Below are 25,139 nucleotides of genomic sequence, written 5' to 3' on the forward strand. Positions count from 1 at the left end.
GAACTTACGACCCCTGGTTTCTTAGAACAGTGCTCTACCACTGAGCTAAAGAGGCGCGGCCTAGCGGTACTCTTGGGTACTTCGTCCTTACGGTCGTCTCCATCATCAGACTTTAGCTGACAACACTTCATATTACCGGCTAATATTTGCAGCTATGGCGACAAATTACTGCTTGGCTACACATCTGACACGTAACCGATGTGCTCTCCAAACAACAACACTTGCATTTCAGAACATGTCTTTCACACATGTCTACAAAATCACCTTCACTTTCAAATACAGTTTCCTTGCGACTGACAGAGACGTAGGCAAAGTTTAAAGTTGCTATTTCCATTAAATCTCGTTAATCAGAAAAACGGTAATTTACACCTGCAGCGGAACAAAATTCCGTTCTGCCCAGCGTCTGGCTCGAACCCACGACCCAGGGATTAAGATTCTGACGCTGTACCGACTGAGCTAGCCGGCTACCTCGTTGAATACCTGCCGGATAGCACGTCACACAGTACTCGTTTGGGTTGGGTGGTCCCATACAGAAACTCTCCATGATGCCTAATGTTTTCCTAACGTCACACTCGTCACGTACTTCACTTTTATGTCATAATCATTTCTGAGAGGTAAAGAAATTGCATGACAACATGCAGAGCTAGTGGCGTCAAAATTAACACACATACTTTATGTGACTCAAAAGCCGAACGAGTTACTTTCCGACGTTGTTTTAGATGTGCAAGTGATAGTCAAAACTCGCTGTGTCGGCACTCTGCCGACCATTTCGCTAGTTAACACCGGTCTTGTTGTGTGTGTTTCAAGCTCAAGAGCATCTCCAAGCAAAAAATGGTCAACAGCAACATTCAGACGGTTTCGTACTGCTCAATTGCTACATTAAAACGTTATGTTTCTTTTTCAGAACTGGAAAAACACAAGCGTGACAGCATTCGAACCTGTAATCTTCAGATCCGAAGTCCGACGCCTTATCCATTAGGCCACACGGTCACTGACGACCAACATTTACATGTATACGACTCATCTCGAAACGCTCACACCCCTGAGGATTTGTGTTTTCGTTCTACACAGCCGCTGCCCCTTGCTCTTTCCCACCCATTCGTTACATTCAACCTCTGACGTGACCGACCAAATATAGACTGAGAAACAAGACCACACACTTTGTGCATTCGGAATCGAAGGCAGGGCGTTCCTCGCCGCATTTGCTATGATTGCCATTTGCTACTTCTGCAGAAGCGGCGGCGACGACGACGACGACGACGACGACGACGACGAATATCGCGAGAGGCTCTGAGATATGTGAGAAATACATCTATAAAATGTAATTCAGACTGCCTCGTCCCACCTTATGCTGTACCGCTTTGGCAAATGCTTTATCTGCGCCATTCACCTTAATCGCATCTGAGAGTAATTCTTAAAAAAACGCCTGTCGCTAATTGTTCGTCATCACAGGTACTGTTTGCTATACGGCCACGACGCGCAACTGATTTCCAAAATTCATCTTTCTCCTGTGAGGATGGAACTTACGACCCCTGGTTTCTTAGACCAGTGCTCTACCACTGAGCTAAAGAGGCGCGGCCTAGCGGTACTCTTGGGTACTTCGTCCTTACGGTCGTCTGCATCATCAGACTTTAGCTGACAACACTTCATATTACCGGCTAATATTTGCAGCTATGGCGACAAATTACTGCTTGGCTACACATCTGACACGTAACCGATGTGCTCTCCAAACAACAACACTTGCATTTCAGAACATGTCTTTCACACATGTCTACAAAATCACCTTCACCTTCAAATACAGTTTCCTTGCGACTGACAGAGACGTAGGCAAAGTTTAAAGTTGCTATTTCCATTAAATCTCGTTAATCAGAAAAACGGTAATTTACACCTGCAGCGGAACAAAATTCCGTTCCGCCCAGTGTCTGGCTCGAACCCACGACCCTGGGATTAAGAGTCTGACGCTGTACCGACTGAGCTAGCCGGCTTCCTCGGTGAATACCTGCCGGGTAGCACGTCACACAGTACTCGTTTGGGTTGGGTGGTCCCATACAGAAACTCTCCATGATGCCTAATGTTTTCCTAACGTCACACTCGTCACGTACTTCACTTTTATGTCATAATCATTTCTGAGAGGTAAAGAAATTGCATGACAACATGCAGAGCTAGTGGCGTCAAAATTAACACACATACTTTATGTGACTCAAAAGCCGAACGAGTTACTTTCCGACGTTGTTTTAGATGTGCAAGTGATAGTCAAAACTCGCTGTGTCGGCACTCTGCCGACCATTTCGCTAGTTAACACCGGTCTTGTTGTGTGTGTTTCAAGCTCAAGAGCATCTCCAAGCAAAAAATGGTCAACAGCAACATACAGACGGTTTCGTACTGCTCAATTGCTACATTAAAACGTTATGTTTCTTTTTCAGAACTGGAAAAACACAAGCGTGACAGCATTCGAACCTGTAATCTTCAGATCCGAAGTCCGACGCCTTATCCATTAGGCCACACGGTCACTGACGACCAACATTTACATGTATACGACTCATCTCGAAACGCTCACACCCCTGAGGATTTGTGTTTTCGTTCTACACAGCCGCTGCCCCTTGCTCTTTCCCACCCATTCGTTACATTTAACCTCTGACGTGAGAGACCAAATATAGACTGAGAAACAAGACCACACACTTTGTGCATTCGGAATCGAAGGCAGGGCGTCCCTCGCCGCATTTGCTACGATTGCCATTTGCTACTTCTGCAGAAGCGGCGGCGGCGACGACGACGACGACGACGACGACGACGAATATCGCGAGAGGCTCTGAGATATGTGAGAAATACATCTATAAAATGTAATTCAGACTGCCTCGTCCCACCTTATGCTGTACCGCTTTGGCAAATGCTTTATCTGCGCCATTCACCTTAATCGCATCTGAGAGTAATTCTTAAAAAAACGCCTGTCGCTAATTGTTCGTCATCACAGGTACTGTTTGCTATACGGCCACGACGCGCAACTGATTTCCAAAATTCATCTTTCTCCTGTGAGGATGGAACTTACGACCCCTGGTTTCTTAGACCAGTGCTCTACCACTTTTTTTTTTTTTTTTTTTTTTTTAATTTCATTTTGATCGCATGTGTTCGTTACATCTGTTCGGGGCGGACGTCTTAAGAAATCCATTTATGTTCTTTGTTGATCGATTGACTCAGTTTTTTATTACAGAGGGCGCGTAACCCTCTGACCGAACACGCTGAGCTACCGTGCCGGCAAAATTCCTCTTTCTCCTGTGAGGATGGAACTTACGACCGCTCGTTTATTAGGCCAGTGCTGTACCACTGAGCTAAAGAGGCGCGGCCTAGCGGTACTCTTGGGTACTTCGTCCTTACGGTCGTCTCCATCATCAGACTTTAGCTGACAACACTTCATATTACCGGCTAATATTTGCAGCTATGGCGACAAATTACTGCTTGGCTACACATCTGACACGTAACCGATGTGCTCTCCAAACAACAACACTTGCATTTCAGAACATGTCTTTCACACATGTCTACAAAATCACCTTCACCTTCAAATACAGTTTCCTTGCGACTGACAGAGACGTAGGCAAAGTTTAAAGTTGCTATTTCCATTAAATCTCGTTAATCAGAAAAACGGTAATTTACACCTGCAGCGGAACAAAATTCCGTTCCGCCCAGTGTCTAGCTCGAACCCACGACCCTGGGATTAAGAGTCTGACACTCTACCGACTGAGCTAGCCGGCTTCCTCGGTGAATACCTGCCGGGTAGCACGTCACACAGTACTCGTTTGGGTTGGGTGGTCCCATACAGAAACTCTCCATGATGCCTAATGTTTTCCTAACGTCACACTCGTCACGTACTTCACTTTTATGTCATAATCATTTCTGAGAGGTAAAGAAATTGCATGACAACATGCAGAGCTAGTGGCGTCAAAATTAACACACATACTTTATGTGACTCAAAAGCCGAACGAGTTACTTTCCGACGTTGTTTTAGATGTGCAAGTGATAGTCAAAACTCGCTGTGTCGGCACTCTGCCGACCATTTCACTAGTTAACACCGGTCTTGTTGTGTGTGTTTCAAGCTCAAGAGCATCTCCAAGCAAAATATGGTCAACAGCAACATTCAGACGGTTTCGTACTGCTCAATTGCTACATTAAAACGTTATGTTTCTTTTTCAGAACTGGAAAAACACAAGCGTGACAGCATTCGAACCTGTAATCTTCAGACCCGAAGTCCGACGCCTTATCCATTAGGCCACACGGTCACTGACGACCAACATTTACATGTATACGACTCATCTCGAAACGCTCACACCCCTGAGGATTTGTGTTTTCGTTCTACACAGCCGCTGCCCCTTGCTCTTTCCCACCCATTCGTTACATTTAACCTCTGACGTGAGAGACCAAATATAGACTGAGAAACAAGACCACACACTTTGTGCATTCGGAATCGAAGGCAGGGCGTCCCTCGCCGCATTTGCTACGATTGCCATTTGCTACTTCTGCAGAAGCGGCGGCGGCGACGACGACGACGACGACGACGACGACGAATATCGCGAGAGGCTCTGAGATATGTGAGAAATACATCTATAAAATGTAATTCAGACTGCCTCGTCCCACCTTATGCTGTACCGCTTTGGCAAATGCTTTATCTGCGCCATTCACCTTAATCGCATCTGAGAGTAATTCTTAAAAAAACGCCTGTCGCTAATTGTTCGTCATCACAGGTACTGTTTGCTATACGGCCACGACGCGCAACTGATTTCCAAAATTCATCTTTCTCCTGTGAGGATGGAACTTACGACCCCTGGTTTCTTAGACCAGTGCTCTACCACTTTTTTTTTTTTTTTTTTAAATCTCATTTTGATCGCATGTGTTCGTTACATCTGTTCGGGGCGGACGTCTTAAGAAATCCATTTATGTTCGTTGTTGATCGATTGACTCAGTTTTTTATTACAGAGGGCGCGTAACCCTCTGACCGAACACGCTGAGCTACCGTGCCGGCAAAATTCCTCTTTCTCCTGTGAGGATGGAACTTACGACCGCTCGTTTATTAGGCCAGTGCTGTACCACTGAGCTAAAGAGGCGCGGCCTAGCGGTACTCTTGGGTACTTCGTCCTTACGGTCGTCTGCATCATCAGACTTTAGCTGACAACACTTCATATTACCGGCTAATATTTGCAGCTATGGCGACAAATTACTGCTTGGCTACACATCTGACACGTAACCGATGTGCTCTCCAAACAACAACACTTGCATTTCAGAACATGTCTTTCACACATGTCTACAAAATCACCTTCACCTTCAAATACAGTTTCCTTGCGACTGACAGAGACGTAGGCAAAGTTTAAAGTTGCTATTTCCATTAAATCTCGTTAATCAGAAAAACGGTAATTTACACCTGCAGCGGAACAAAATTCCGTTCCGCCAAGTGTCTGGCTCGAACCCACGACCCTGGGATTAAGAGTCTGACACTCTACCGACTGAGCTAGCCGGCTACCTCGGTGAATACCTGCCGGGTAGCACGTCACACAGTACTCGTTTGGGTTGGGTGGTCCCATACAGAAACTCTCCATGATGCCTAATGTTTTCCTAACGTCACACTCGTCACGTACTTCACTTTTATGTCATAATCATTTCTGAGAGGTAAAGAAATTGCATGACAACATGCAGAGCTAGTGGCGTCAAAATTAACACACATACTTTATGTGACTCAAAAGCCGAACGAGTTACTTTCCGACGTTGTTTTAGATGTGCAAGTGATAGTCAAAACTCGCTGTGTCGGCACTCTGCCGACCATTTCGCTAGTTAACACCGGTCTTGTTGTGTGTGTTTCAAGCTCAAGAGCATCTCCAAGCAAAAAATGGTCAACAGCAACATTCATACGGTTTCGTACTGCTCAATTGCTACATTAAAACGTTATGTTTCTTTTTCAGAACTGGAAAAACACAAGCGTGACAGCATTCGAACCTGTAATCTTCAGATCTGAAGTCCGACGCCTTATCCATTAGGCCACACGGTCACTGACGACCAACATTTACATGTATACGACTCATCTCGAAACGCTCACATCCCTGAGGATTTGTGTTTTCGTTCTACACAGCCGCTGCCCCTTGCTCTTTCCCACCCATTCGTTACATTCAACCTCTGACGTGACCGACCAAATATAGACTGAGAAACAAGACCACACACTTTGTGCATTCGGAATCGAAGGCAGGGCGTCCCTCGCCGCATTTGCTACGATTGCCATTTGCTACTTCTGCAGAAGCGGCGGCGGCGACGACGACGACGACGACGACGACGACGACGACGACGACGACGAATATCGCGAGAGGCTCTGAGATATGTGAGAAATACATCTATAAAATGTAATTCAGACTGCCTCGTCCCACCTTATGCTGTACCGCTTTGGCAAATGCTTTATCTGCGCCATTCACCTTAATCGCATCTGAGAGTAATTCTTAAAAAAACGCCTGTCGCTAATTGTTCGTCATCACAGGTACTGTTTGCTATACGGCCACGACGCGCAACTGATTTCCAAAATTCATTTTTCTCCTGTGAGGATGGAACTTACGACCCCTGGTTTCTTAGACCAGTGCTCTACCACTGAGCTAAAGAGGCGCGGCCTAGCGGTACTATGGGTACTTCGTCCTTACGGTCGTCTGCATCATCAGACTTTAGCTGACAACACTTCATATTACCGGCTAATATTTGCAGCTATGGCGACAAATTACTGCTTGGCTACACATCTGACTCGTAACCGATGTGCTCTCCAAACAACAACACTTGCATTTCAGAACATGTCTTTCACACATGTCTACAAAATCACCTTCACCTTCAAATACAGTTTCCTTGCGACTGACAGAGACGTAGGCAAAGTTTAAAGTTGCTATTTCCATTAAATCTCGTTAATCAGAAAAACGGTAATTTACACCTGCAGCGGAACAAAATTCCGTTCCGCCCAGTGTCTGGCTCGAACCCACGACCCTGGGATTAAGAGTCTGACACTCTACCAACTGAGCTAGCCGGCTACCTCGGTGAATACCTGCCGGGTAGCACGTCACACAGTACTCGTTTGGGTTGGGTGGTCCCATACAGAAACTCTCCATGATGCCTAATGTTTTCCTAACGTCACACTCGTCACGTACTTCACTTTTATGTCATAATCATTTCTGAGAGGTAAAGAAATTGCATGACAACATGCAGAGCTAGTGGCGTCAAAATTAACACACATACTTTATGTGACTCAAAAGCCGAACGAGTCACTTTCCGACGTTGTTTTAGATGTGCAAGTGATAGTCAAAACTCGCTGTGTCGGCACTCTGCCGACCATTTCGCTAGTTAACACCGGTCTTGTTGTGTGTGTTTCAAGCTCAAGAGCATCTCCAAGCAAAAAATGGTCAACAGTAACATTCAGACGGTTTCGTACTGCTCAATTGCTACATTAAAACGTTATGTTTCTTTTTCAGAACTGGAAAAACACAAGTGTGACAGCATTCGAACCTGTAATCTTCAGATCCGAAGTCCGACGCCTTATCCATTAGGCCACACGGTCACTGACGACCAACATTTACATGTATACGACTCATCTCGAAACGCTCACACCCCTGAGGATTTGTGTTTTCGTTCTACACAGCCGCTGCCCCTTGCTCTTTCCCACCCATTCGATACATTCAACCTCTGACGTGACCGACCAAATATAGACTGAGAAACAAGACCACACACTTTGTGCATTCGGAATCGAAGGCAGGGCGTCCCTCGCCGCATTTGCTACGATTGCCATTTGCTACTTCTGCAGAAGCGGCGGCGGCGACGACGACGACGACGACGACGACGACGACGACGACGAATATCGCGAGAGGCTCTGAGATAAGTGAGAAATACATCTATAAAATGTAATTCAGACTGCCTCGTCCCACCTTATGCTGTACCGCTTTGGCAAATGCTTTATCTGCGCCATTCACCTTAATCGCATCTGAGAGTAATTCTTAAAAAAACGCCTGTCGCTAATTGTTCGTCATCACAGGTACTGTTTGCTATACGGCCACGACGCGCAACTGATTTCCAAAATTCATCTTTCTCCTGTGGGGATGGAACTTACGACCCCTGGTTTCTTAGACCAGTGCTCTACCACTGAGCTAAAGAGGCGCGGCCTAGCGGTACTCTTGGGTACTTCGTCCTTACGGTCGTCTGCATCATCAGACTTTAGCTGACAACACTTCATATTACCGGCTAATATTTGCAGCTATGGCGACAAATTACTGCTTGGCTACACATCTGACACGTAACCGATGTGCTCTCCAAACAACAACACTTGCATTTCAGAACATGTCTTTCACACATGTCTACAAAATCACCTTCACCTTCAAATACAGTTTCCTTGCGACTGACAGAGACGTAGGCAAAGTTTAAAGTTGCTATTTCCATTAAATCTCGTTAATCAGAAAAACGGTAATTTACACCTGCAGCGGACCAAATTCCGTTCCGCCCAGTGTCTGGCTCGAACCCACGACCCTGGGATTAAGAGTCTGACACTCTACCGACTGAGCTAGCCGGCTACCTCGGTGAATACCTGCCGGGTAGCACGTCACACAGTACTCGTTTGGGTTGGGTGGTCCCATACAGAAACTCTCCATGATGCCTAATGTTTTCCTAACGTCACACTCGTCACGTACTTCACTTTTATGTCATAATCATTTCTGAGAGGTAAAGAAATTGCATGACAACATGCAGAGCTAGTGGCGTCAAAATTAACACACATACTTTATGTGACTCAAAAGCCGAACGAGTTACTTTCCGACGTTGTTTTAGATGTGCAAGTGATAGTCAAAACTCGCTGTGTCGGCACTCTGCCGACCATTTCGCTAGTTAACACCGGTCTTGTTGTGTGTGTTTCAAGCTCAAGAGCATCTCCAAGCAAAAAATGGTCAACAGCAACATTCAGACGGTTTCGTACTGCTCAATTGCTACATTAAAACGTTATGTTTCTTTTTCAGAACTGGAAAAACACAAGCGTGACAGCATTCGAAGCTGTAATCTTCAGATCCGAAGTCCGACGCCTTATCCATTAGGCCACACGGTCACTGACGACCAACATTTACATGTATACGACTCATCTCGAAACGCTCACACCCCTGAGGATTTGTGTTTTCGTTCTACACAGCCGCTGCCCCTTGCTCTTTCCCACCCATTCGTTACATTCAACCTCTGACGTGACCGACCAAATATAGACTGAGAAACAAGACCACACACTTTGTGCATTCGGAATCGAAGGCAGGGCGTCCCTCGCCGCATTTGCTACGATTGCCATTTGCTACTTCTGCAGAAGCGGCGGCGGCGGCGGCGGCGGTGGCGGCGGCGACGACGACGAATATCGCGAGAGGCTCTGAGATATGTGAGAAATACTTCTATAAAATGTAATTCAGACTGCCTCGTCCCACCTTATGCTGTACCGCTTTGGCAAATGCTTTATCTGCGCCATTCACCTTAATCGCATCTGAGAGTAATTCTTAAAAAAACGCCTGTCGCTAATTGTTCGTCATCACAGGTACTGTTTGCTATACGGCCACGACGCGCAACTGATTTCCAAAATTCATCTTTCTCCTGTGAGGATGGAACTTACGACCCCTGGTTTCTTAGACCAGTGCTCTACCACTGAGCTAAAGAGGCGCGGCCTAGCGGTACTCTTGGGTACTTCGTCCTTACGGTCGTCTCCATCATCAGACTTTAGCTGACAACACTTCATATTACCGGCTAATATTTGCAGCTATGGCGACAAATTACTGCTTGGCTACACATCTGACACGTAACCGATGTGCTCTCCAAACAACAACACTTGCATTTCAGTACATGTCTTTCACACATGTCTACAAAATCACCTTCACCTTCAAATACAGTTTCCTTGCGACTGACAGAGACGTAAGCAAAGTTTAAAGTTGCTATTTCCATTAAATCTCGTTAATCAGAAAAACGGTAATTTACACCTGCAGCGGAACAAAATTCCGTTCCGCCCAGCGTCTGGCTCGAACCCACGACCCTGGGATTAAGATTCTGACGCTCTACCGACTGAGCTAGCCGGCTACCTCGGTGAATACCTGCCGGGTAGCACGTCACACAGTACTCGTTTGGGTTGGGTGGTCCCATACAGAAACTCTCCATGATGCCTAATGTTTTCCTAACGTCACACTCGTCACGTACTTCACTTTTATGTCATAATCATTTCTGAGAGGTAAAGAAATTGCATGACAACATGCAGAGCTAGTGGCGTCAAAATTAACACACATACTTTATGTGACTCAAAAGCCGAACGAGTCACTTTCCGACGTTGTTTTAGATGTGCAAGTGATAGTCAAAACTCGCTGTGTCGGCACTCTGCCGACCATTTCGCTAGTTAACACCGGTCTTGTTGTGTGTGTTTCAAGCTCAAGAGCATCTCCAAGCAAAAAATGGTCAACAGTAACATTCAGACGGTTTCGTACTGCTCAATTGCTACATTAAAACGTTATGTTTCTTTTTCAGAACTGGAAAAACACAAGTGTGACAGCATTCGAACCTGTAATCTTCAGATCCGAAGTCCGACGCCTTATCCATTAGGCCACACGGTCACTGACGACCAACATTTACATGTATACGACTCATCTCGAAACGCTCACACCCCTGAGGATTTGTGTTTTCGTTCTACACAGCCGCTGCCCCTTGCTCTTTCCCACCCATTCGATACATTCAACCTCTGACGTGACCGACCAAATATAGACTGAGAAACAAGACCACACACTTTGTGCATTCGGAATCGAAGGCAGGGCGTCCCTCGCCGCATTTGCTACGATTGCCATTTGCTACTTCTGCAGAAGCGGCGGCGGCGGCGGCGGCGGTGGCGGCGGCGACGACGACGAATATCGCGAGAGGCTCTGAGATATGTGAGAAATACTTCTATAAAATGTAATTCAGACTGCCTCGTCCCACCTTATGCTGTACCGCTTTGGCAAATGCTTTATCTGCGCCATTCACCTTAATCGCATCTGAGAGTAATTCTTAAAAAAACGCCTGTCGCTAATTGTTCGTCATCACAGGTACTGTTTGCTATACGGCCACGACGCGCAACTGATTTCCAAAATTCATCTTTCTCCTGTGAGGATGGAACTTACGACCCCTGGTTTCTTAGACCAGTGCTCTACCACTGAGCTAAAGAGGCGCGGCCTAGCGGTACTCTTGGGTACTTCGTCCTTACGGTCGTCTCCATCATCAGACTTTAGCTGACAACACTTCATATTACCGGCTAATATTTGCAGCTATGGCGACAAATTACTGCTTGGCTACACATCTGACACGTAACCGATGTGCTCTCCAAACAACAACACTTGCATTTCAGTACATGTCTTTCACACATGTCTACAAAATCACCTTCACCTTCAAATACAGTTTCCTTGCGACTGACAGAGACGTAAGCAAAGTTTAAAGTTGCTATTTCCATTAAATCTCGTTAATCAGAAAAACGGTAATTTACACCTGCAGCGGAACAAAATTCCGTTCCGCCCAGCGTCTGGCTCGAACCCACGACCCTGGGATTAAGATTCTGACGCTCTACCGACTGAGCTAGCCGGCTACCTCGGTGAATACCTGCCGGGTAGCACGTCACACAGTACTCGTTTGGGTTGGGTGGTCCCATACAGAAACTCTCCATGATGCCTAATGTTGTCCTAACGTCACACTCGTCACGTACTTCACTTTTATGTCATAATCATTTCTGAGAGGTAAAGAAATTGCATGACAACATGCAGAGCTAGTGGCGTCAAAATTAACACACATACTTTATGTGACTCAAAAGCCGAACGAGTCACTTTCCGACGTTGTTTTAGATGTGCAAGTGATAGTCAAAACTCGCTGTGTCGGCACTCTGCCGACCATTTCGCTAGTTAACACCGGTCTTGTTGTGTGTGTTTCAAGCTCAAGAGCATCTCCAAGCAAAAAATGGTCAACAGTAACATTCAGACGGTTTCGTACTGCTCAATTGCTACATTAAAACGTTATGTTTCTTTTTCAGAACTGGAAAAACACAAGTGTGACAGCATTCGAACCTGTAATCTTCAGATCCGAAGTCCGACGCCTTATCCATTAGGCCACACGGTCACTGACGACCAACATTTACATGTATACGACTCATCTCGAAACGCTCACACCCCTGAGGATTTGTGTTTTCGTTCTACACAGCCGCTGCCCCTTGCTCTTTCCCACCCATTCGATACATTCAACCTCTGACGTGACCGACCAAATATAGACTGAGAAACAAGACCACACACTTTGTGCATTCGGAATCGAAGGCAGGGCGTCCCTCGCCGCATTTGCTACGATTGCCATTTGCTACTTCTGCAGAAGCGGCGGCGGCGACGACGACGACGACGACGACGACGACGAATATCGCGAGAGGCTCTGAGATAAGTGAGAAATACATCTATAAAATGTAATTCAGACTGCCTCGTCCCACCTTATGCTGTACCGCTTTGGCAAATGCTTTATCTGCGCCATTCACCTTAATCGCATCTGAGAGTAATTCTTAAAAAAACGCCTGTCGCTAATTGTTCGTCATCACAGGTACTGTTTGCTATACGGCCACGACGCGCAACTGATTTCCAAAATTCATCTTTCTCCTGTGGGGATGGAACTTACGACCCCTGGTTTCTTAGACCAGTGCTCTACCACTGAGCTAAAGAGGCGCGGCCTAGCGGTACTCTTGGGTACTTCGTCCTTACGGTCGTCTGCATCATCAGACTTTAGCTGACAACACTTCATATTACCGGCTAATATTTGCAGCTATGGCGACAAATTACTGCTTGGCTACACATCTGACACGTAACCGATGTGCTCTCCAAACAACAACACTTGCATTTCAGAACATGTCTTTCACACATGTCTACAAAATCACCTTCACCTTCAAATACAGTTTCCTTGCGACTGACAGAGACGTAGGCAAAGTTTAAAGTTGCTATTTCCATTAAATCTCGTTAATCAGAAAAACGGTAATTTACACCTGCAGCGGAACAAAATTCCGTTCCGCCCAGCGTCTGGCTCGAACCCACGACCCTGGGATTAAGAGTCTGACGCTCTACCGACTGAGCTAGCCGGCTACCTCGATGAATACCTGCCGGGTAGCACGTCACACAGTACTCGTTTGGGTTGGGTGGTCCCATACAGAAACTCTCCATGATGCCTAATGTTTTCCTAACGTCACACTCGTCACGTACTTCACTTTTATGTCATAATCATTTCTGAGAGGTAAAGAAATTGCATGACAACATGCAGAGCTAGTGGCGTCAAAATTAACACACATACTTTATGTGACTCAAAAGCCGAACGAGTTACTTTCCGACGTTGTTTTAGATGTGCAAGTGATAGTCAAAACTCGCTGTGTCGGCACTCTGCCGACCATTTCGCTAGTTAACACCGGTCTTGTTGTGTGTGTTCCAAGCTCAAGAGCATCTCCAAGCAAAAAATGGTCAACAGTAACATTCAGACGGTTTCGTACTGCTCAATTGCTACATTAAAACGTTATGTTTCTTTTTCAGAACTGGAAAAACACAAGTGTGACAGCATTCGAACCTGTAATCTTCAGATCCGAAGTCCGACGCCTTATCCATTAGGCCACACGGTCACTGACGACCAACATTTACATGTATACGACACTAGATCGCGTGTTCACACCCCTGAGGATTTGTGTTTTCGTTCTACACAGCCGCTGCCCCTTGCTCTTTCCCACCCATTCGATACATTCAACCTCTGACGTGACCGACCAAATATAGACTGAGAAACAAGACCACACACTTTGTGCATTCGGAATCGAAGGCAGGGCGTCCCTCGCCGCATTTGCTACGATTGCCATTTGCTACTTCTGCAGAAGCGGCGGCGGCGACGACGACGACGACGACGACGAATATCGCGAGAGGCTCTGAGATAAGTGAGAAATACATCTATAAAATGTAATTCAGACTGCCTCTTCCCACCTTATGCTGTACCGCTTTGGCAAATGCTTTATCTGCGCCATTCACCTTAATCGCATCTGAGAGTAATTCTTAAAAAAACGCCTGTCGCTAATTGTTCGTCATCACAGGTACTGTTTGCTATACGGCCACGACGCGCAACTGATTTCCAAAATTCATCTTTCTCCTGTGGGGATGGAACTTACGACCCCTGGTTTCTTACACCAGTGCTCTACCACTGAGCTAAAGAGGCGCGGCCTAGCGGTACTCTTGGGTACTTCGTCCTTACGGTCGTCTGCATCATCAGACTTTAGCTGACAACACTTCATATTACCGGCTAATATTTGCAGCTATGGCGACAAATTACTGCTTGGCTACACATCTGACACGTAACCGATGTGCTCTCCAAACAACAACACTTGCATTTCAGAACATGTCTTTCACACATGTCTACAAAATCACCTTCACCTTCAAATACAGTTTCCTTGCGACTGACAGAGACGTAGGCAAAGTTTAAAGTTGCTATTTCCATTAAATCTCGTTAATCAGAAAAACGGTAATTTACACCTGCAGCGGAACAAAATTCCGTTCCGCCCAGCGTCTGGCTCGAACCCACGACCCTGGGATTAAGAGTCTGACGCTCTACCGACTGAGCTAGCCGGCTACCTCGGTGAATACCTGCCGGGTAGCTCGTCACACAGTACTCGTTTGGGTTGGGTGGTCCCATACAGAAACTCTCCATGATGCCTAATGTTTTCCTAACGTCACACTCGTCACGTACTTCACTTTTATGTCATAATCATTTCTGAGAGGTAAAGAAATTGCATGACAACATGCAGAGCTAGTGGCGTCAAAATTAACACACATACTTTATGTGACTCAAAAGCCGAACGAGTCACTTTCCGACGTTGTTTTAGATGTGCAAGTGATAGTCAAAACTCGCTGTGTCGGCACTCTGCCGACCATTTCGCTAGTTAACACCGGTCTTGTTGTGTGTGTTTCAAGCTCAAGAGCATCTCCAAGCAAAAAATGGTCAACAGCAACATTCATACGGTTTCGTACTGCTCAATTGCTACATTAAAACGTTATGTTTCTTTTTCAGAACTGGAAAAACACAAGCGTGACAGCATTCGAACCTGTAATCTTCAGATCCGAAGTCCGACGCCTTATCCATTAGGCCACACGGTCACTGACGACCAACATTTACATGTATACGACTCATCTCGAAACGCTCACACCCCTGAGGATTTGTGTTTTCGTTCTACACAGCCGCTGCCCCTTGCTCTTTCCCACCCATTCGATACATTCAACCTCTGACGTGACCGACCAAATATAGACTGAGAAACAAGACCACACACTTTGTGCATTCGGAATCGAAGGCAGGGCGTCCCTCGCCGCATTTGCTACGATTGCCATTTGCTACTTCTGCAGAAGCGGCGGCGGCGACGACGACGACCACGACGACGACGACGACGACGACGACGACGAATATCGCGAGAGGCTCTGAGATATGTGAGAAATACATCTATAAAATGTAATTCAGACTGCCTCGTCCCACCTTATGCTGTACCGCTTTGGCAAATGCTTTATCTGCGCCATTCACCTTAATCGCATCTGAGAGTAATTCTTAAAAAAACGCCTGTCGCTAATTGTTCGTCATCACAGGTACTGTTTGCTATACGGCCACGACGCGCAACTGATTTCCAAAATTCATTTTTCTCCAGTGAGGATGGAACTTACGACCCCTGGTTTCTTAGACCAGTGCTCTACCACTGAGCTAAAGAGGCGCGGCCTAGCGGTACTCTTGGGTACTTCGTCCTTACAGTCGTCTGCATCATCAGACTTTAGCTGACAACACTTCATATTACCGGCTAATATTTGCAGCTATGGCGACAAATTACTGCTTGGCTACACATCTGACACGTAACCGATGTGCTCTCCAAACAACAACACTTGCATTTCAGAACATGTCTTTCACACATGTCTACAAAATCACCTTCACCTTCAAATACAGTTTCCTTGCGACTGACAGAGACGTAGGCAAAGTTTAAAGTTGCTATTTCCATTAAATCTCGTTAATCAGAAAAACGGTAATTTACACCTGCAGCGGACCAAATTCCGTTCCGCCCAGTGTCTGGCTCGAACCCACGACCCTGGGATTAAGAGTCTGACACTCTACCGACTGAGCTAGCCGACTACCTCGGTGAATACCTGCCGGGTAGCACGTCACACAGTACTCGTTTGGGTTGGGTGGTCCCATACAGAAACTCTCCATGATGCCTAATGTTTTCCTAACGTCACACTCGTCACGTACTTCACTTTTATGTCATAATCATTTCTGAGAGGTAAAGAAATTGCATGACAACATGCAGAGCTAGTGGCGTCAAAATTAACACACATACTTTATGTGACTCAAAAGCCGAACGAGTCACTTTCCGACGTTGTTTTAGATGTGCAAGTGATAGTCAAAACTCGCTGTGTCGGCACTCTGCCGACCATTTCGCTAGTTAACACCGGTCTTGTTGTGTGTGTTTCAAGCTCAAGAGCATCTCCAAGCAAAAAATGGTCAACAGTAACATTCAGACGGTTTCGTACTGCTCAATTGCTACATTAAAACGTTATGTTTCTTTTTCAGAACTGGAAAAACACAAGTGTGACAGCATTCGAACCTGTAATCTTCAGATCCGAAGTCCGACGCCTTATCCATTAGGCCACACGGTCACTGACGACCAAAATTTACATGTATACGACTCATCTCGAAACGCTCACACCCCTGAGGATTTGTGTTTTCGTTCTACACAGCCGCTGCCCCTTGCTCTTTCCCACCCATTCGATACATTCAACCTCTGACGTGACCGACCAAATATAGACTGAGAAACAAGACCACACACTTTGTGCATTCGGAATCGAAGGCAGGGCGTCCCTCGCCGCATTTGCTACGATTGCCATTTGCTACTTCTGCAGAAGCGGCGGCGGCGACGACGACGACGACGACGACGACGACGACGACGACGAATATCGCGAGAGGCTCTGAGATAAGTGAGAAATACATCTATAAAATGTAATTCAGACTGCCTCGTCCCACCTTATGCTGTACCGCTTTGGCAAATGCTTTATCTGCGCCATTCACCTTAATCGCATCTGAGAGTAATTCTTAAAAAAACGCCTGTCGCTAATTGTTCGTCATCACAGGTACTGTTTGCTATACGGCCACGACGCGCAACTGATTTCCAAAATTCATCTTTCTCCTGTGGGGATGGAACTTACGACTCCTGGTTTCTTAGACCAGTGCTCTACCACTGAGCTAAAGAGGCGCGGCCTAGCGGTACTCTTGGGTACTTCGTCCTTACGGTCGTCTGCATCATCAGACTTTAGCTGACAACACTTCATATTACCGGCTAATATTTGCAGCTATGGCGACAAATTACTGCTTGGCTACACATCTGACACGTAACCGATGTGCTCTCCAAACAACAACACTTGCATTTCAGAACATGTCTTTCACACATGTCTACAAAATCACCTTCACCTTCAAATACAGTTTCCTTGCGACTGACAGAGACGTAGGCAAAGTTTAAAGTTGCTATTTCCATTAAATCTCGTTAATCAGAAAAACGGTAATTTACACCTGCAGTGGAACAAAATTCCGTTCCGCCCAGCGTCTGGCTCGAACCCACGACCCTGGGATTAAGAGTCTGACGCTCTACCGACTGAGCTAGCCGGCTACCTCGGTGAATACCTGCCGGGTAGCACGTCACACAGTACTCGTTTGGGTTGGGTGGTCCCATACAGAAACTCTCCATGATGCCTAATGTTTTCCTAACGTCACACTCGTCACGTACTTCACTTTTATGTCATAATCATTTCTGAGAGGTAAAGAAATTGCATGACAACATGCAGAGCTAGTGGCGTCAAAATTAACACACATACTTTATGTGACTCAAAAGCCGAACGAGTTACTTTCCGACGTTGTTTTAGATGTGCAAGTGATAGTCAAAACTCGCTGTGTCGGCACTCTGCCGACCATTTCGCTAGTTAACACCGGTCTTGTTGTGTGTGTTCCAAGCTCAAGAGCATCTCCAAGCAAAAAATGGTCAACAGTAACATTCAGACGGTTTCGTACTGCTCAATTGCTACATTAAAACGTTATGTTTCTTTTTCAGAACTGGAAAAACACAAGTGTGACAGCATTCGAACCTGTAATCTTCAGATCCGAAGTCCGACGCCTTATCCATTAGGCCACACGGTCACTGACGACCAACATTTACATGTATACGACTCATCTCGAAACGCTCACACCCCTGAGGATTTGTGTTTTCGTTCTACACAGCCGCTGCCCCTTGCTCTTTCCCACCCATTCGATACATTCAACCTCTGACGTGACCGACCAAATATAGACTGAGAAACAAGACCACACACTTTGTGCATTCGGAATCGAAGGCAGGGCGTCCCTCGCCGCATTTGCTACGATTGCCATTTGCTACTTCTGCAGAAGCGGCGGCGGCGACGACGACGACGACGACGACGACGACGACGAATATCGCGAGAGGCTCTGAGATAAGTGAGAAATACATCTATAAAATGTAATTCAGACCGCCTCTTCCCACCTTATGCTGTACCGCTTTGGCAAATGCTTTATCTGCGCCATTCACCTTAATCGCATCTGAGAGTAATTCTTAAAAAAACGCCTGTCGCTAATTGTTCGTCATCACAGGTACTGTTTGCTATACGGCCACGACGCGCAACTGATTTCCAAAATTCATCTTTCTCCCGTGGGGATGGAACTTACGACCCCTGGTTTCTTAGACTAGTGCTCTACCACTGAGCTAAAGAGGCGCGGCCTAGCGGTACTCTTGGGTACTTCGTCCTTACGGTCGTCTGCATCATCAGACTTTAGCTGACAACACTTCATATTACCGGCTAATATTTGCAGCTATGGCGACAAATTACTGCTTGGCTACACATCTGACACGTAACCGATGTGCTCTCCAAACAACAACACTTGCATTTCAGAACATGTCTTTCACACATGTCTACAAAATCACCTTCACCTTCAAATACAGTTTCCTTGCGACTGACAGAGACGTAGGCAAAGTTTAAAGTTGCTATTTCCATTAAATCTCGTTAATCAGAAAAACGGTAATTTACACCTGCAGCGGAACAAAATTCCGTTCCGCCCAGCGTCTGGCTCGAACCCACGACCCTGGGATTAAGAGTCTGACGCTCTACCGACTAAGCTAGCCGGCTACCTCGGCGAATACCTGCCGGGTAGCACGTCACACAGTACTCGTTTGGGTTGGGTGGTCCCATACAGAAACTCTCCATGATGCCTAATGTTTTCCTAACGTCACACTCGTCACGTACTTCACTTTTATGTCATAATCATTTCTGAGAGGTAAAGAAATTGCATGACAACATGCAGAGCTAGTGGCGTCAAAATTAACACACATACTTTATGTGACTCAAAAGCCGAACGAGTTACTTTCCGACGTTGTTTTAGATGTGCAAGTGATAGTCAAAACTCGCTGTGTCGGCACTCTGCCGACCATTTCGCTAGTTAACACCGGTCTTGTTGTGTGTGTTCCAAGCTCAAGAGCATCTCCAAGCAAAAAATGGTCAACAGCAACATTCAGACGGTTTCGTACTGCTCAATTGCTACATTAAAACGTTATGTTTCTTTTTCAGAACTGGAAAAACACAAGCGTGACAGCATTCGAACCTGTAATCTTCAGATCCGAAGTCCGACGCCTTATCCATTAGGCCACACGGTCACTGACGACCAACATTTACATGTATACGACTCATCTCGAAACGCTCACACCCCTGAGGATTTGTGTTTTCGTTCTACACAGCCGCTGCCCCTTGCTCTTTCCCACCCATTCGTTACATTCAACCTCTGACGTGACCGACCAAATATAGACTGAGAAACAAGACCACACACTTTGTGCATTCGGAATCGAAGGCAGGGCGTCCCTCGCCGCATTTGCTACGATTGCCATTTGCTACTTCTGCAGAAGCGGCGGCGGCGACGACGACGACGACGACGACGACGACGACGACGACGACGAATATCGCGAGAGGCTCTGAGATATGTGAGAAATACATCTATAAAATGTAATTCAGACTGCCTCGTCCCACCTTATGCTGTACCGCTATGGCAAATGCTTTATCTGCGCCATTCACCTTAATCGCATCTGAGAGTAATTCTTAAAAAAACGCCTGCCGCTAATTGTTCGTCATCACAGGTACTGTTTGCTATACGGCCACGACGCGCAACTGATTTCCAAAATTCATCTTTCTCCTGTGAGGATGGAACTTACGACCCCTGGTTTCTTAGGCCAGTGCTCTACCACTGAGCTAAAGAGGCGCGGCCTAGCGGTACTCTTGGGTACTTCGTCCTTACGGTCGTCTCCATCATCAGACTTTAGCTGACAACACTTCATATTACCGGCTAATATTTGCAGCTATGGCGACAAATTACTGCTTGGCTACACATCTGACACGTAACCGATGTGCTCTCCAAACAACAACACTTGCATTTCAGAACATGTCTTTCACACATGTCTACAAAATCACCTTCACCTTCAAATACAGTTTCCTTGCGACTGACAGAGACGTAGGCAAAGTTTAAAGTTGCTATTTCCATTAAATCTCGTTAATCAGAAAAACGGTAATTTACACCTGCAGCGGAACAAAATTCCGTTCCGCCCAGCGTCTGGCTCGAACCCACGACCCTGGGATTAAGATTCTGACGCTCTACCGACTGAGCTAGCCGGCTACCTCGGTGAATACCTGCCGGGTAGCACGTCACACAGTACTCGTTTGGGTTGGGTGGTCCCATACAGAAACTCTCCATGATGCCTAATGTTTTCCTAACGTCACACTCGTCACGTACTTCACTTTTATGTCATAATCATTTCTGAGAGGTAAAGAAATTGCATGACAACATGCAGAGCTAGTGGCGTCAAAATTAACACACATACTTTATGTGACTCAAAAGCCGAACGAGTCACTTTCCGACGTTGTTTTAGATGTGCAAGTGATAGTCAAAACTCGCTGTGTCGGCACTCTGCCGACCATTTCGCTAGTTAACACCGGTCTTGTTGTGTGTGTTTCAAGCTCAAGAGCATCTCCAAGCAAAAAATGGTCAACAGCAACATTCAGACGGTTTCGTACTGCTCAATTGCTACATTAAAACGTTATGTTTCTTTTTCAGAACTGGAAAAACACAAGCGTGACAGCATTCGAACCTGTAATCTTCAGATCCGAAGTCCGACGCCTTATCCATTAGGCCACACAGTCACTGACGACCAACATTTACATGTATACGACTCATCTCAAAACGCTCACACCCCTGAGGATTTGTGTTTTCGTTCTACACAGCCGCTGCCCCTTGCTCTTTCCCACCCATTCGTTACATTCAACCTCTGACGTGACCGACCAAATATAGACTGAGAAACAAGACCACACACTTTGTGCATTCGGAATCGAAGGCAGGGCGTCCCTCGCCGCATTTGCTACGATTGCCATTTGCTACTTCTGCAGAAGCGGCGGCGCCGACTACGACGACGACCGCGAGAGGCTCTGAGATATGTGAGAATTACATCTATAAAATGTAATTCAGACTGCCTCGTCCCACCGTATGCTGTACCGCTTTGGTAAATGCTTTATCTGCGCAATTCGCCTTAATCACATCTGAGAGTAAATCTTAAAAAGACGCCTGTCGCTAATTGTTCGTCATCACAGATACTGTTTGCTATACGGCCACGACGCGCAACTGATTTCCAAAATTCATCTTTCTTCTGTTAGGATGGAACTTACGACTCCTGGTTTATTAGAACACTGCTCTACCGCTGAGCTAAAGAGGCGCGGCCTAGCGGTACTCTTGGGTACTTCGTCCTTACGGTCGTCTGCATCATCCGACTTCAGCTGACAACACTTCATATTACCGGCTAATATTTGCAGCTATGACGACCCATTACAGCTTAGCTACACATCTGACACGTAACCAATGTTCTCTCCAAACAACAACACTTGCATTTCAGAACATGTCTTTCACACTTGTCTACAAAATCACCTTCACCTTCAAATATAGTTTTCTTGTGACTGACAGAGACATAGGCAAAGTTTAAAGTTGCTTTTTCCATTACATCTCGTTAATCAGAAAAACGGTAATTTACATCTGCAGCGGAACAAAATTCCGTTTCTCCCAGCGTGTGGCTCGAACCCACGACCCTGAGATTAAGAGTCTGACGCTCAACCGACTGCGCTAGCCGGCTACGTCGGTGAATACCTGCCGGGTAGCACGTCACACAGTACTCGTTTGGGTTGGGTGGTCCCATACAGAATCTCTCCATGCTGCCTAATGTTTTCCTAACGTCACACTCGTCACGTACTTCACTTTTATGTCATAAACATTTCTGAGAGGTAAGGAAATTGCATGACAACATGCAGAGCTAGTTGCGTCAAAATTAACACACATACTTTATGTGACTCAAAAGCCGAACGAGTTACTTTCCGACGTTGTTTCAGATGTGTAAGTGCCAGTCAAAACTCGCTGTGTCGGCACTCTGCCGAACATTTCGCTAGTTAACACCGGTCTTGTTGTGTGTGTTTCAAGCTCAAGAGCATCTCCAAGCAAAAAATGGTCAACAGCAACATTCAGACGGTTTCGTAGTGCTCAATTGCTACATTAAAACGTTATGTTTCTTTTTCAGAACTGGAAAAACACAAGCGTGACAGCATTCGAACCTGTAATCTTCAGATCCGAAGTCCGACGCCTTATCCATTAGGCCACACGGTCACTGACGACCAACATTTACATGTATACGACTCATCTCGAAATGCTCACACCCCTGAGGATTTGTGTTTTCGTTCTACACAGCCGCTGCCCCTTGCTCTTTCCCACCCATTCGTTACATTCAACCTCTGACGTGACCGACCAAATATAGACTGAGAAACAAGACCACACACTTTGTGCATTCGGAATCGAAGGCAGGGCGTCCCTCGCCGCATTTGCTACGCTGGCCATTTGCTACTTCTGCAGAAGCGGCGGCGCCGACGACGACGACGACGACGACCGCGAGAGGCTCTGAGATATGTGAGAATTACATCTATAAAATGTAATTCAGACTGCCTCGTCCCACCGTATGCTGTACCGCTTTGGTAAATGCTTTATCTGCGCAATTCGCCTTAATCACATCTGAGAGTAAATCTTAAAAAGACGCCTGTCGCTAATTGTTCGTCATCACAGATACTGTTTGCTATACGGCCACGACGCGCAACTGATTTCCAAAATTCATCTTTCTTCTGTTAGGATGGAACTTACGACTCCTGGTTTATTAGAACACTGCTCTACCGCTGAGCTAAAGAGGCGCGGCCTAGCGGTACTCTTGGGTACTTCGTCCTTACGGTCGTCTGCATCATCCGACTTCAGCTGACAACACTTCATATTACCGGCTAATATTTGCAGCTATGACGACCCATTACAGCTTAGCTACACATCTGACACGTAACCAATGTTCTCTCCAAACAACAACACTTGCATTTCAGAACATGTCTTTCACACTTGTCTACAAAATCACCTTCACCTTCAAATATAGTTTTCTTGTGACTGACAGAGACATAGGCAAAGTTTAAAGTTGCTTTTTCCATTACATCTCGTTAATCAGAAAAACGGTAATTTACATCTGCAGCGGAACAAAATTCCGTTTCTCCCAGCGTGTGGCTCGAACCCACGACCCTGAGATTAAGAGTCTGACGCTCAACCGACTGCGCTAGCCGGCTACCTCGGTGAATACCTGCCGGGTAGCACGTCACACAGTACTCGTTTGGGTTGGGTGGTCCCATACAGAATCTACACACGCGAGACAGATTTTTCCTAACGTCACACTCGTCACGTACTTCACTTTTATGTCATAAACATTTCTGAGAGGTAAGGAAATTGCATGACAACATGCAGAGCTAGTTGCGTCAAAATTAACACACATACTTTATGTGACTCAAAAGCCGAACGAGTTACTTTCCGACGTTGTTTCAGATGTGTAAGTGCCAGTCAAAACTCGCTGTGTCGGCACTCTGCCGAACATTTCGCTAGTTAACACCGGTCTTGTTGTGTGTGTTTCAAGCTCAAGAGCATCTCCAAGCAAAAAATGGTCAACAGCAACATTCAGACGGTTTCGTAGTGCTCAATTGCTACATTAAAACGGTATGTTTCTTTTTCAGAACTGGAAAAACACGAGCGTGACAGCATTCGAACCTGTAATCTTCAGATCCGAAGTCCGACGCCTTATCCATTAGGCCACACAGTCACTGCCGACCAACATTTACATGTATACGACTCATCTCGAAACGCTCACACCCCTGAGGATTTGTGTTTTCGTTCTACACAGCCGCTGCCGCTTGCTCTTTCCCACCCACTCGGTACATTCAAACTCTTACGAGACCGACCAAATATAGACTGAGAAACAAGACCACACACTTTGTGCATTCGGAATCGAAGGCAGAGCGTCCCTCGCCGGATTTGCTACGATGGCCATTTGCTACTTCTGCACAAGCGGCGGCGGCGGCGCCGGCGTCGACGACGACGACGACGACGACGACGACGACCGCGAGGGGATCTGAGATATGTGAGAAATACATCTATAAAATGTAATTCAGACTGCCTCGTCCCACCTTATGCTGTACCCCTTTGGTAAATGCTTTATCTGCGCCATTCGCCTTAATCACATCTGAGAGTAATTCTTAAAAAAACGCCTGTCGCTAATTGTTCGTCATCACAGATACTGTTTGCTATACGGCCACGACGCACAACTGATTGCCAAAATTCATCTTTCTCCTGTTAGGATGGAACTTACGACTCCTGGTTTATTAGAACACTGCTCTACCGCTGAGCTAAAGAGGCGCGGCCTAGCGGTACTCTTGGGTACTTCGTCCTTACGGTCGTCTGCATCATCCGACTTCAGCTGGCAACACTTCATATTACCGGCTAATATTTGCAGCTATGACGACCCATTACTGTTTGGCTACACATCTGACACGTAACAGATGTGCTCTCCAAACAACAACACTTGCATTTCAGAACATGTCTTTCACACATGTCTACAAAATCACCTTCACCTTCAAATACAGTTTCCTTGTGACTGACAGAGACATAGGCAAAGT

Source organism: Schistocerca gregaria, unplaced genomic scaffold (genome assembly GCF_023897955.1).
Source record: "Schistocerca gregaria isolate iqSchGreg1 unplaced genomic scaffold, iqSchGreg1.2 ptg000178l, whole genome shotgun sequence".
Taxonomy (NCBI): domain Eukaryota; kingdom Metazoa; phylum Arthropoda; class Insecta; order Orthoptera; family Acrididae; genus Schistocerca; species Schistocerca gregaria.